The sequence below is a fragment of the Stenella coeruleoalba genome (genome assembly GCF_951394435.1).
Source record: "Stenella coeruleoalba genome assembly, chromosome: 5".
NCBI lineage: Eukaryota > Metazoa > Chordata > Mammalia > Artiodactyla > Delphinidae > Stenella > Stenella coeruleoalba.
The window spans coordinates 19,522,216-19,534,841 of record NC_137150.1 but is presented as its reverse complement, the minus strand read 5'-3'; the positions used below and the strand labels follow the sequence as shown (position 1 = coordinate 19,534,841).

Below are 12,626 nucleotides of genomic sequence, written 5' to 3'. Positions count from 1 at the left end.
CATAAAAAGACTCCTGGATTTACCCAGCTAGCAGGACTTTTTTCTCCTGACGTAAATTCAGCTCAAAGAACAAGCCCTCAGCTTCCCAAACTAACAGGGGAGACACTCCCTAGTTCCTCCAAGGAGAAGGAAAAGAGTAGCTTGTCCCATTCTGAATATGTTGCGATTGCATTTTATCAGAGTAGAAGGTAGATAAGATAGGTGGTGGGTTACATATGTCAGAGGCGACTAGTCTTTTTGATTGACAAGTAGGAAACACTTGCTGGAAGGCACTCCACAGTGGTGTTAGGAAACTATTTAGGACCGCTTTAATCTTGGAGACAAAACTAGTAACATTCTACAGAGTTCTGCCACTGGAAATCTTTAGGGGTTTTTTTGTGAGGTGTAGTTAAACCTAGGAAGCTGAGCTGTGCATGTTTTCAGCAAAAATCCAGCTCTGGAAAACGTACATTAAAATCTATTGAATCAGTTAGGAAGACACCAAGACAGGAAGCTTTCTTTTGCATCCTAAGAGTACGGATCAGAAGGAACTCTTTGTCTGTAACACCCCATCAGCCTTAGGGCAGAAGAATCGGGACAGCAATATGGGGGGCTCCTACTGGAAATGATTCTTAGACCATCCTCTCTTCTCCTGTATTTTGGAAGCCCCATCGGTTTCTGATTAACATTCCCATATTTGTAGCAAAATTTTCCAAATAACTGTGACATTTTGCTTACAAATAAGAAAACACTGAACAAAAACATTGTGTAAAATTTTAAACTTTTTCAAAACTTTAAGGTTCAAATGAATGAGCAAAACATACTTAATTCTAAGACTTTTTTTTGTTGTTGTTAAAGAACTAATGCCATACCAATTCTGCCACTAACTAGCAACTTTGCCTTTGGTTTCCTGTGAAAGAATCTTCAAGGCCCCATCCCAATCCATGGTCACTATATTGAAATACAAAAAGTGTTTTCCAAGGGCCTTCTGAACTTTGTATTGTCACTTTAAAACTTTCACCAACTTACAACTACAGAACTTTGATCTCTTATTGATTTAAACCAGTAATGTGTAAACAGCATTTCAGAGCTTGTTTTATTGAACCAAAAATATTTAGGTTGAAATCTACTTATGAAAAATGGGAAAACCTGGTTCGGACATAGAATAAAGAACATGTTCAGTAGCTTAAAATCTTTGGTAACCATTTGCCCCATGTGGCTATTTAAATTAATTATAACAAATGAAATTAAAAACCGAGTTCCTCAGTTGTACTAGCCACATTTCAAGTTCTCAATAGACACATGTAGTTAGTGGCTACTGTATTGAATGGCACAGATATAGAACATTTCTATCACTATGGAAAGTTCTATTAGACAATACGATCATAAACAAACTATTAATAATGCAGTGGACTTCCACTGCTACTTGGCAAGAAAGTTTTGTGCTCTTTTATACTTATTTGGAAATTTTAAAATATTTTTTAAATTCCAGTTTTCTCAGTTGTAGGTTATCTGGTGTATAGTTAGTTCTCACAAGCCCCTTTTCCTTTTTCCTATTTATTTGCCTGTTAAAATATGTGGAATTAAATGTTTTACTTAAATATTTATTTAAATATTTTATGTACTCTTCTAAAGTTAGAGGTTTTCATTTCCTTAAAAATTGTGAAAAGTGGTACACACAATTATGTTGAGATAATACATGGTTGTTGGCTTTTTTACCTGAATCATTGACATCTCCAAGTAAGAAAAAACTAGAAAAGATGTAGGATCATTTTTAAGGCCAATATTTTTTCTTTATTGTTGATATTCTGTAAGATTTTATTTTTCCTACAATGATAGATGTGTCTCAATGATACTGACTTTAAACTAAAGTTGATTTACATTTTTTCAGCAATTGGAGAGCCAAGCAAAATAACTATTAGATCATTTATTTCTTTTTATCTTTTTTTATGGAAATGTGTAGTATTTTGATTTCAAAATTGTATGTATCACAGATAACAATATTTTGTTTATCATTTTAATTAATATAATCACCCCCTTTTACAGTGTATTCTTAAACTTCTTAGTCACGATTTTTCCACTAATACGATCCTGTTATTTAACATCAGTCTCAATTACTTTCCAGTCACTTATACCTAGTAATTCAATTAAATTTGGTTCCTGGACTAACGGTTGTGCATTACACAAGGCAAGAAATTAAAAACAAGTTTATCTTTGAGTTACTGAAGTATCAAGGATTTGAGATAGCTATATAACTAGCTGTGAAAAAGGCATATAAATATCCAGCCAATATTCCCTTTACAGATTTAATAGTATCATTTTGCAGTGAAAGCATAAATAATAGAAGTTTGGACCCAGTTTGGAACTGTTAAATATGAATCCGAGTCTTACCAATGAAAAAAAGGCAAAGTAAAGGTTAGCCACTTGTGGGGCTTTTTTTTTTCTTCAATAAACCAAAAAATAGCTTTCTTTATAGAATAACAGGTTTACTCCAAGTAACCTGTTATTCACACAGTTTATCTACAGTAACATTGTTCCTAGGTTTAAATAATATAGCTAGATATGCTCAACATACAACTATTAATACTTTTAACAATTAAAAGAGCTCAGAGAATTAGCCTCTAAATTTAGAGGTTCTGTTTTGCCGGCAGGAAGAACTTTTCACTAGTACCAAAAGTGCTGTCCTCCTCTCCCTTCAACTAGCTAGTCATTCCTTTTAAGAATCTTGAGATGATTTGGATATATAGGAGTCATTTTTTTTTAATTCTAGGAAGATCTAAGATATCTCAGAAATGTAATAGTACAGTGCAGACCTGGCGGAAGGTAACCAGTTATCTGGAACTAGGTCTTTGGCATCTTTCCAGATTTGGAACAAAATACTGGACTCTCCCTGGGCATCCGTGAGACAACAGGAGCAATGTCATACCGCAAGTCCAAAATCCAATCAGGAGCAGCCTTCCTTCTCCTCTTATCCAGGCGAAGCCAAAATACTTCTGCACACAGCATGGGCCACCATAAAAAGCAAACAAAGCCACTGTAGATAAAACCAAGCAGTGGGTAAGGCTGTCTTTTGACCTAGAGTCTGAACCCTGGCTCCTCAGTGATGCTCCAGGCCAACGAACAAGAACACGATGGGCATTTTGCTGCCTCTTGGTCCCTCCAGTGCGGTCAGTGTACAGAGCAGGAGGATAAAACAACTCAGTATCTTCCTTAACAATGCAGAGAAGGAAATCCAACCTGCTTTGGCAGTGTGAAAGCAATGCAAATTTGAGTCATTGATGACCATAGCTTCTTATGTGATATAGAAGTTTATTCTGTAACACTAATGGATGGCCCAGCCATATTTTATTCAATTCTAAACCATTAATGAATGCTCATCTTCATTTTACATAGAACATATTTATCTATACACAACTGAACAAATAGGGAATGTTGGAAATGGCCCTGTGAGAAGTACTGGCCCACAATGCATCTGCTTGGTTTGGGGCATTTGAAGTAGTTAGTATAGGCTCCCTCTGGATTTCTGCTAGAATGTTGATTTAACTAGATCAATGAACTAGACACATAGCATCTGAATTAAAGAGTGAGAAATACAATTAAGTGAAGGAAAAATTTACTATGAATAAAATAATAAATGTCAATAAATTTAAAAATTGACTTCAGTTTCCTTTATATGACAAATGTAACAGATCTAATTTGACATCTTAAAATGAAGAGATCTATGTGTAATCTATTTTGTGATTTTTATCTTCTTAGGAGTATGTTTTGATATCTTTAACCTTCATATTTAATTTTTTTTCTTTTATCAGTTTCTATGGTGTAAACATCCATCAATCCATATTGGTTGACACACACACACACACACACACACACACACACACACACACACACACACACACACACACACACACACACACACATATCTCAAGAGAAAGTAATGCTGCAATCCTTCTCAGCAATTTATTCTAACAATTAAGAACCCTTGGGGCTTCCCTGGTGGCGCAGTGGTTGAGAGTCCGCCTGCTGATGCGGGGGACACGGGTTCATGCCCCTGTCTGGGAAGATCCCACATGCCGCGGAGCGGCTGGGCCCATGAGCCATGGCTGCTGAGCCTGCGCGTCCGGAGCCTGTGCTCTGCAATGGGAGAGGCCACGACAGTGAGAGGCCCACATACCGCAAAAAAAAAAAAAAAAAAGAACCCTTAAGCTAAATAGAATAATTCATTTCACAGGAAACTCTTATTCAATATGTATAATTAGTTTTAGTTAACTTTATTAATGAAATGCTGCAAATCAATTAGGTTTGCAATAATCAGCTCCCAAGGACCCAAGAGGGGCCGTTTCCCTCACAAGAGGGGAAGGTGATATACAATTTAGTTGGGAAGCAAATGTAATTAGATTTGATCAGTTGAATATTCCTGTCCTGATGTGGAATTAGGCACATACCCAAGCCTGAGTTTATAGTTGGAAAGAGGTAGAAAAAGCAGCATGACTTAGAAAATGTCTTCATGGTCCTACTGACCACAAACTAATAGCCAAAGTGGGCCTTTGAAACCACAGGTAGACAGGTTTTCTTCCGACAGGGCTATGTTTACATTTGTTTTTCGAATCTGAATGTCTTTAAGTAGATGAGCACATGAACTCAACTATTTGTCACTCCTTCATGGCACTTCACGCATTTATCTAACTGCCTAAATCCTGATGACATTTCAGTTTGCAACTATTGTGACCTAGAAGTTTATTATTGAACAGGGGTGGGGTAACCCTAAAGTTCCTTTCTTCTGACTCTAAAATAAGAATATCAAAGAAATGTCATGACAGTAAAAAAGTCTTCTGAATGAAAGTTATATTAAACACAAGGTATTCCTATTTAGGGCTGCAGTTTGCAACAGATTCTGCTGTTATTCACTCAATAAGTATTTTTATTGGACACCTACATGCCAGTCACTATTTTCAGCATTAAGGACAAAGTGTGAGCAAAGCAGACAAAAATCCCTACCCTCATAGAACTTACATTCTAGTGCATGTAGACAGGAAAACAAGTAAAGTATATATGTTGGATGGCATGAATAATGGAAATAGAATGTGGAAGCAGTGAGGGAGAAGGGTGCAGTTTGTAAAGGGAGTTTAGGGAAAGCCTGCTTAGTAAGAAGGAAGGAACTATGTGGACATCTGGAGGAAGATGGCTGTATGGAGAGAGCAGAGCAAATGCAAAGGCCCTGAGGCAGCACTATACTGGCATATTCGAGGCACAGCAAATAGGCCAGTATCCAAAAAGCCAGTATTGAAGGGTATAAACTGACAGGTAGACTAGAGACATATTTAGAATGGATGCTAGAAGAGGGGAACAAATGAAATTTTTAAACTGAAATGGTTTAAATATTGAAAATGCTTTGAAATATAGTGAAATATTTTCACACAAGAGATTTTAAAAAGAAGTCAGGTCCATGATTCAATCCCCAATGACTGGTTCAGTAGCCATCATGGTCAGGGGCTACGTCTAGAACTCTAATCACTAAAAACCTGCATTTGATGTCAGTTCCTCCTGGACAACCAAATGACTTGTTTGGCACCTTTGGTATACCCCAAAAACACTTTGCCTATCACTGACCTGTAATCCCATGTCTCTGGGCCTGAAAATAAAACTCCCTGTAAGAGAGTTAGTGGTGCATGACATTGCCATTAGATTATTTTTAGTGAAAGCTTTGCCTCCTGACACAAATGCACTGATGAACTTAATAATTCCTGGGGCTACCACTGAATGCAAAATGACTTCATATACTGGTTATTCCATTTAAATTATTTCATCTTCAAGTCCAACAAAAAGAAAATTCTAAATAAAAAGATACATTTGGGATTGTACATGTGGCATCCATCCACATATAACTGAAATAAAATTATTCAATGGAAAATTTCAAATTCAGCCACCTCTAAATATGTAAGATAGTCTGAATGAGAAGGAACAATTCTGACTTTGTATTATTTTTTAGTGGTAGTGTTTTCTCATAATCCCATGCCTTTTTCCTGTCCTGCTATTCTTCAAGATTTCCTAATGAGAATTAGAGAACAGGCATATTTAACAATCTGTATTTGCAGGTTGTAAACAAGAAAATGAAGACTAATAGTTTCTCTCCCGCTAATTTGATTTTCGACAGCTCCTCTCCTACCAGCTTAGGCAAAGGACTTAGTTACTATTTCCAGCAGATGGGGCCAAGGAAAAGACAATCATCTGTGATGTCATGCTTCCCCCAAATAGGCCAGCTGTCTTTCAGGCCTCGGTTAGAGACTTCTAACCGAAGAAATGAGAAGTGATCATGAACAGAACGAGGAAAAAATGCAATTTCCTTTATTCTAGAAAAACAATACTCAGTGGCTGGTTCACAATGCTACAGTAAAACATTTTCATACATTTCTCCTGTACATGTGGAGAGTTATAAGGTATGCACTTAGAAGTAGAAATGCTGATTTGATTTCCAAAGTGGTGGTGATAGAAGGAGGCTTCTAGAAACGGGGTTGTGCTGAGTTGACAGAAAGATAAAGGATTCAGTCCTTAACTGGTAATATATGACTGGCTCTCTAAACTGAAATATAACCCCAAAAGAACTTCTGGTACAATTCCAGGTCCCAGGGCTAGTTAATGGTACAAATAGTTATTTATACAGAATGTATTTCCCAGGACCCCTCTTATCATTGACATCTCATAAAATCAGCCCTGCAAAAGAACTAGAACATTCTGAGAACATACAACACGTAACTTTAAATGAGGAAATTTCCTTTTCTCATGCAAAAGCATGAAAGTTGGTTTGAATTGACATGGACTTCTGTCCAGGCCAGGGCCTGTGATTTCAGGAAGCATGTATCTCTTTTGAAACTCTAGTGTGTCCTTGGAAATGGCTGCGTAAAGGCCAAACTGCCAAAGTCTATTCCTTCTCCTCTGAGTAAAATCTTTTAGTTGTATGTCAGTAGCTGGTCTTTGTTCTCCTCAGTGCTTGTTGCAAAATACCACAATTTTCATTCTAAACCCAATAGTATTAGGAAGACAAGTTGAGTTAAAATAATGCCTGTAATTTAATAAGTGTTCTGTCCCTAATAAAAAGCTAGTTAGTCACAGCTTCGTTCAAATCCCTCTCCCCCAGATTTTTCTCCTGAAAGGAGATACTAGACAGCATTTTAGGGAAAACAAACTTTTGTCAATCGCTAAGGATAAGGTAATAAAAGGGTTGAAAATAGCATTTTAAGCATCATGTTTTTTCTTTAAATTCCCTGAGGTTGAACAGATTCTTAAACTTCATTTTTTTAACTGCCCTGAAAATAGTTTGTCTCTCGTTGACTCTTATTCAGGGCAATGTTATATCTTCTTAATCTAGTAGAGTCACAAATTTAAGTCATCAACCTGAGCAAGTAATTGAAATGGTACAATCTTCTCACTCAAAAAAAATAAAAAATAAAAAATCCAGGAGTGAATCATCCTTAAAACTCTCCCAACTTGCAGTCTAGTTTCATGGGTGAAAACTTTGGGAGACCAGTTTGGGAAGCAACCAGAGCCTGGTAGTTTCATACACTTGATCTTATCACCTTCTCACAACAACACTTAAAAGTAACTAGGATTTAAAAAATAAACTTGTTATTTAATATGGTAATAAAGTGTTTTTATGTGGAAAAATAAATAAATAAAGTATACCTCAGTAGCCCTGAAAAAAAAAGTAACTAGGACTATTGCCATTGTATTATATTGCTATTTTTTTTAATGCAGACACAAAGAGAATGTAATAGTTAACATCTATTAATTGGACACTTAGTTGGTCAAGAACTGGGTTAGTCACTTTATCTCCATTTTCTTAATTCACAAAAACAAAACAAAACAAAGCTGCAAGCTAGGTTTTCTTATTGGCTTCATTTTTTCACAGACAGTGAGTCTAAGGGGCCCATCTTGCTAACCAATACCAGGGCAAGAACTGGAATTTTGGACTGACTCCAAAGCCCTAGTTCTCATTTCTCTCCCAGATGTCATCCATCAAATTCTTCAAAGCCTGAGATCTTCCTTTTTTTCAATTAACTGCTACACTAGCAGCATTTTTTTTACGTATATGTATACAAGCGAACACTGTGCTAATATTTAATTATAGGTTTATACTGATGTTGGATGCAAGTATAAGCTAGCATCATCTTGAATAATAGTAGAAGAGTCAGGAGCTCTGAAAGTAATGTTCAGGATTGGGTAAAGCAGGTATTTTTCTGTCACATTTCAGTGAGAAAATTAATTCATATGCCACCAGCCATATGCAGAAATGCAACAGGAAATGACAAACTTAACTACTTTAAATAATCTGGTCTGCAATACAGACCAGATTATTCGTGTCCTTCTGCTGTAGAACTGATCATTTGGATTATATAGGCAAGTGGTGTAAGACATTACTAAAATTATCCTTGAATCCTAGCTTTGAGATCTATATAAAACACTAGGCAGTTTGCCTGAGAACACATAGAAAACACTTTTTTAAAGGATTGGGATGGGTTATTTTCCCTTCTGTTAAATATTAGCCTTTGAAATGAACTCAGCTGATCTGCTAAATAACATTTGCAAATTGTTGTGTTTTAATAAAGTGACAGACTGAGAGAGAAGCCACACTAGACCTGCTTATGCTTCTGGAGGCGTTACAGACCAGGAACATTATGCAATAATGCCTTTTAAAAGAAGGGAGCCACTTAGCTTTACACCTTGCCTGGCAACAAATGTAGACACTTACTCCAAACTCGGGGGTAATTAGAATCTATGAAAATCCAGCATCTAAATCCCAAACCCCTGGTGCAATACATACTCAGTAAATTACCGTTTTTTACCTCTAGTATTTTCAACAATTTCATTTAAGTATGTGAATATATGAGTGTGTGGTGTTTCAGGAGGCCTGCTCTATAATGCTATGGAAAGGTTTCATCACTATTAATCAGGTATGCAGTAAATGGGACACCTCATTTTTTCCATTTCTGGAAGGCTCAGAGCCTTTGCTGCTGCTGGCAGAAGGCAGACCCCAATGCACTATGCTAGAGAAAAATCCCCGGCAAACGTGGAACCCAGTGAAAACGTGGGAGACGCAACTTGCAGTCGCTACCACTGGCAATCATCGCCACTATTACAGCTTTAATCAGGCAAGCCCAGGCTCATGCATTGGTTTATAAAGTTGCAGCAAAGCCTTATAAATTAAGCCTGAAAGAACATTAAGTTTTAGTCTAATCTTGGATCAACAAGAAATTCTTATTTAAAAACCTTCATAAAAGTAGTCAGATTGGTGTTTTAAGAACTAAACCGAATCACACTGCTTTAACTTTTCTTTTGTTGCAATAGGAAAATAAATGCTTTAAGAATTAAAGTTAAAACACAGAGATCTTAAAATATGTTGGAGGAAAAACTACTTTACAGAAGATAAATTTGTTCCCTGGACTTGTAACTGGCTGTTGATTTCCGGGTTTCTGAGTGTGAAGGTGTACTGTCTCCTAGACAGAGCAGGGAAGACTTGGTACCCTTCTGAATGAAAGGGTGCCTATTAGCTTTTCTCCTTCATTTCCTAAAGTGTGATTTTTATTCCCTGGTGTTATGTTTTTAAAAGATTTTAAATCTTAAAACATAGAACTAGGTGTTGAAATTGAGAGCTGAAAGTCTCAACCAGTTGGGTATTATTTTTTTAAATAGGTAATACAGACCTCTAGTGGTTGAACAGTTTGAAAGCCTCTGCAAGAAGAGGAAACTGTGCATCAGGTGCTTGCATTTTTTTTTTTTTTTTTTTTTGAATTTTTGCGGTACGCGGGCCTCGCCCATTGCAGAGCACAGGCTCCGGATGCGCAGGCTCAGCAGCCATGGCTCACAGGCCCAGCCGCTCCATGGCATGTGGGATCTTCCCGGACCGGGGCAAACCCGGTCCCCTGCATTGGCAGGCGGACTCTCAACCACTGCGCCACCAGGGAAGCCCAGGTGCTTGCATTTTAAAGAGGAAAAACTGTTGCTAGTTACAATTACAATGCAAAATTCACATAGTTCATACAAATCAAAAAAAGGTAATACTGTGCAACAAGGGAAGATGGAGCACTTCCCACCCTTTTAGGTGCTCTCAATTCTCCCAAGACAAGCAAGGACCCCTCCCATCAAAGTCCCAGCGAGAAGTCTGCATCTGTATTGGTTTTCCTCTGAAAGATTAATGTCTAATTCACTTGTTATATGAATGGAGTTGGCAGATATCTGCGTTATGTAAAAATAGATTTCATTTTCCTTGGCACACAGTTTTGACTCCATGAGACTCTTCTTCCTCTAAACTCCAAGGGCTCCCCGTGAAAATGCAAGAGAATCTCACACAGCCACTGCTTGCCTGTCCTTTCCCAGGTTCTCTCCAAGGGGACAGCCACATTCCACTGGACTGGGGCTCAGTGTCTGGGGTGTTTCTCCATCTCTATGAGGTGCAAACTATTGGATCCGTGCACAAGCTTCGGTGATTATTAAATGTCTCTCTAGACCAGCGCTTCTCAAACATGAATAGCTACACAAACTACCTGGAGAATCTTGTTGACATTCAGATTCTGACTCAGTAGGTGTGGAATGGGGCCTGAGATGGCTTTACTAGAAAGCTCCCAGGTGATGCTGACGCTGGCATCCAGGACCACAGCCGGGAGGAGCGAGGAGACGCTCTAACATCTCTAATTTTTTATTACACTTTGTGTTTCACTGATTTCTTCATCTTTCTCTTCTTTTTTTACTTCAATGGCATCTCAAAATTTAATTTTTGACTTTATATAACTTTTAAAGTTCTCTTTCACTTGACTATGTACAAAAATCTCTGGGAACCTGTTATTCAAGTATTGTAAAGTTGACCTTACATTTTAAGAATGGATTCAGTGTCATCTGTTTAGTTTGGTGAGTTCATGGTGGTTGTGAGCACCTCTCTAGCACTTGAAGTAATTAGGCATTTGTAACCACAATTAAATACCTGATTAGCCATACTGGGAGAGTGCCTGAGATCGGATTTGTGCATGCTGAAAAACTACTAAGGGCCCAAGGTAACATCCACATCGTAAAATCAGGCAGAATAAAAAGCACGAGCTGAAACCCTTAAGAGTCAACAGATCAGAGTAAAATATGGGAAAAACATTTCTCAGACAAAATCCATCATCCAAATAAGTTCCCATCATGGCATGTTATCAAGCTTAATTTTGAAATCCATAATTTTAGAACTTATGTCATGGGGTAGTCTTGAAAGCCTCCTACAAACTTTTAACATCCAGTTTCAATCAAAAATAGTATATTAACAGGCTGTAGCATGGAGGGAGTACATAAATTATCATCGTTGCCCTGCATGAACAGTAATTCACAGATCTGGCTCAGACACGACTTAGATGAAATAATTAACCATGTATAGTACTTAACAGTATAAAAGTAATTAATCTAGCTGCCTCATACTGGTTTGGCCTAAATAAACATGTAATAAAAAAAGCCATAGATTTTATTATTTTTTCACTTAACGTTACTACTTTAGTAAGTTGGAATTTTAATATGGCAGAAGAAAGATATCTTTCCCTTAAAAAAATAACACTTTCTTTTCAAATGTTAAAGTACTAACTATAAGCTGAATGAGTTGTTTATAATTGTGCACAGATGTTCTCAATTAATAGTATTATGCATTCTGCTTCACAGGAATTTGGCGAACATGATTATTTTGAATTATGGTGTAAATAAGAAAAAAAATCGATTTTTTTAACCACAAGTCACATAGACTCTGTTGAGGTACTACAGTTGTGTGGCGGTGTAGCTTTGGCAAAATGTTTCAGATAAACTTGTTTTTTGCCCCATGGGTTCTGAGAGGAGACAAGTGGTCTTTGGCTTATAGACCCTTCATCAGCAGGTCCACAAGGTAAAGGGCAGGGTCATTAGTTGGTATGAGGGCAAAAAAATAAGGCAAGTATTCCTTTTGGGCAAGAGAAAAGAGCTCGGGTGATTTCTGCGAGGGAGAAAGAGGTGCACCCCATGCAGGTCTTTTTTTAAAGTCCACTCTCAACGTATGGCTGCTCCTTTGCCTAATTTTTTTTTTAATATTTATCTATTTATTTGGCTGCTCTGGGTCTTAGTTGCAGCACACGGGATCTTCATTGTGGCATATGGGATCTTTAGTTGCCGCATGTGAACTCTTAGCTGCAGCATGTGGGATCTAGTTCCCTGAACAGGGATAGAGCCCAGGTCCCCTGCATTGGGAGTGCAGAGTCTTAGCCACTGGACCACCAAGAAAGTCCCTCCTTTGCCTAATCTTATAGACTATAACATGTTCTATATGACCCCATTGCCTAATCATTAAATTATTATCCCTATTTCATAAATAGACAAAGAAGAGGAGGAAGCTAAGTAATTCTTCCAAAATTAAATAGCACACAAGATGTAGGTCAAACTCAAACCCAGAGACTTCTACTTCCAGGCAAGATGGAGTGAGAGAGATTTACTGTCTCGCCAAAAACAACTACTAAAATATTATATATACATGAATATAGAGATTTACTGTCTCGCCAAAAACAACTACTAAAATATTATATATATATGAATATATATGAATATATATATGAATATATATATATGAGAAACAATGATTTTCAAGACAGTGGACACCAGGCAACAAA

The 12,626-nt window shown here is 37.3% G+C and overlaps 1 protein-coding gene and 1 long non-coding RNA gene across 4 annotated transcripts in view; one reads left to right on the top strand and one right to left on the bottom strand.

Moving 5' to 3' along the window:
* The window catches only part of LOC307186283, a 672,979-nt gene that overhangs the window by 455,897 nt on the left and 204,456 nt on the right, over positions 1–12,626 (bottom strand). The gene's annotated exons all lie outside the window — the stretch shown is intronic.
* AGTR1 (angiotensin II receptor type 1) overlaps positions 1–12,626 on the top strand; it is a 45,504-nt gene that overhangs the window by 10,695 nt on the left and 22,183 nt on the right. The gene's annotated exons all lie outside the window — the stretch shown is intronic.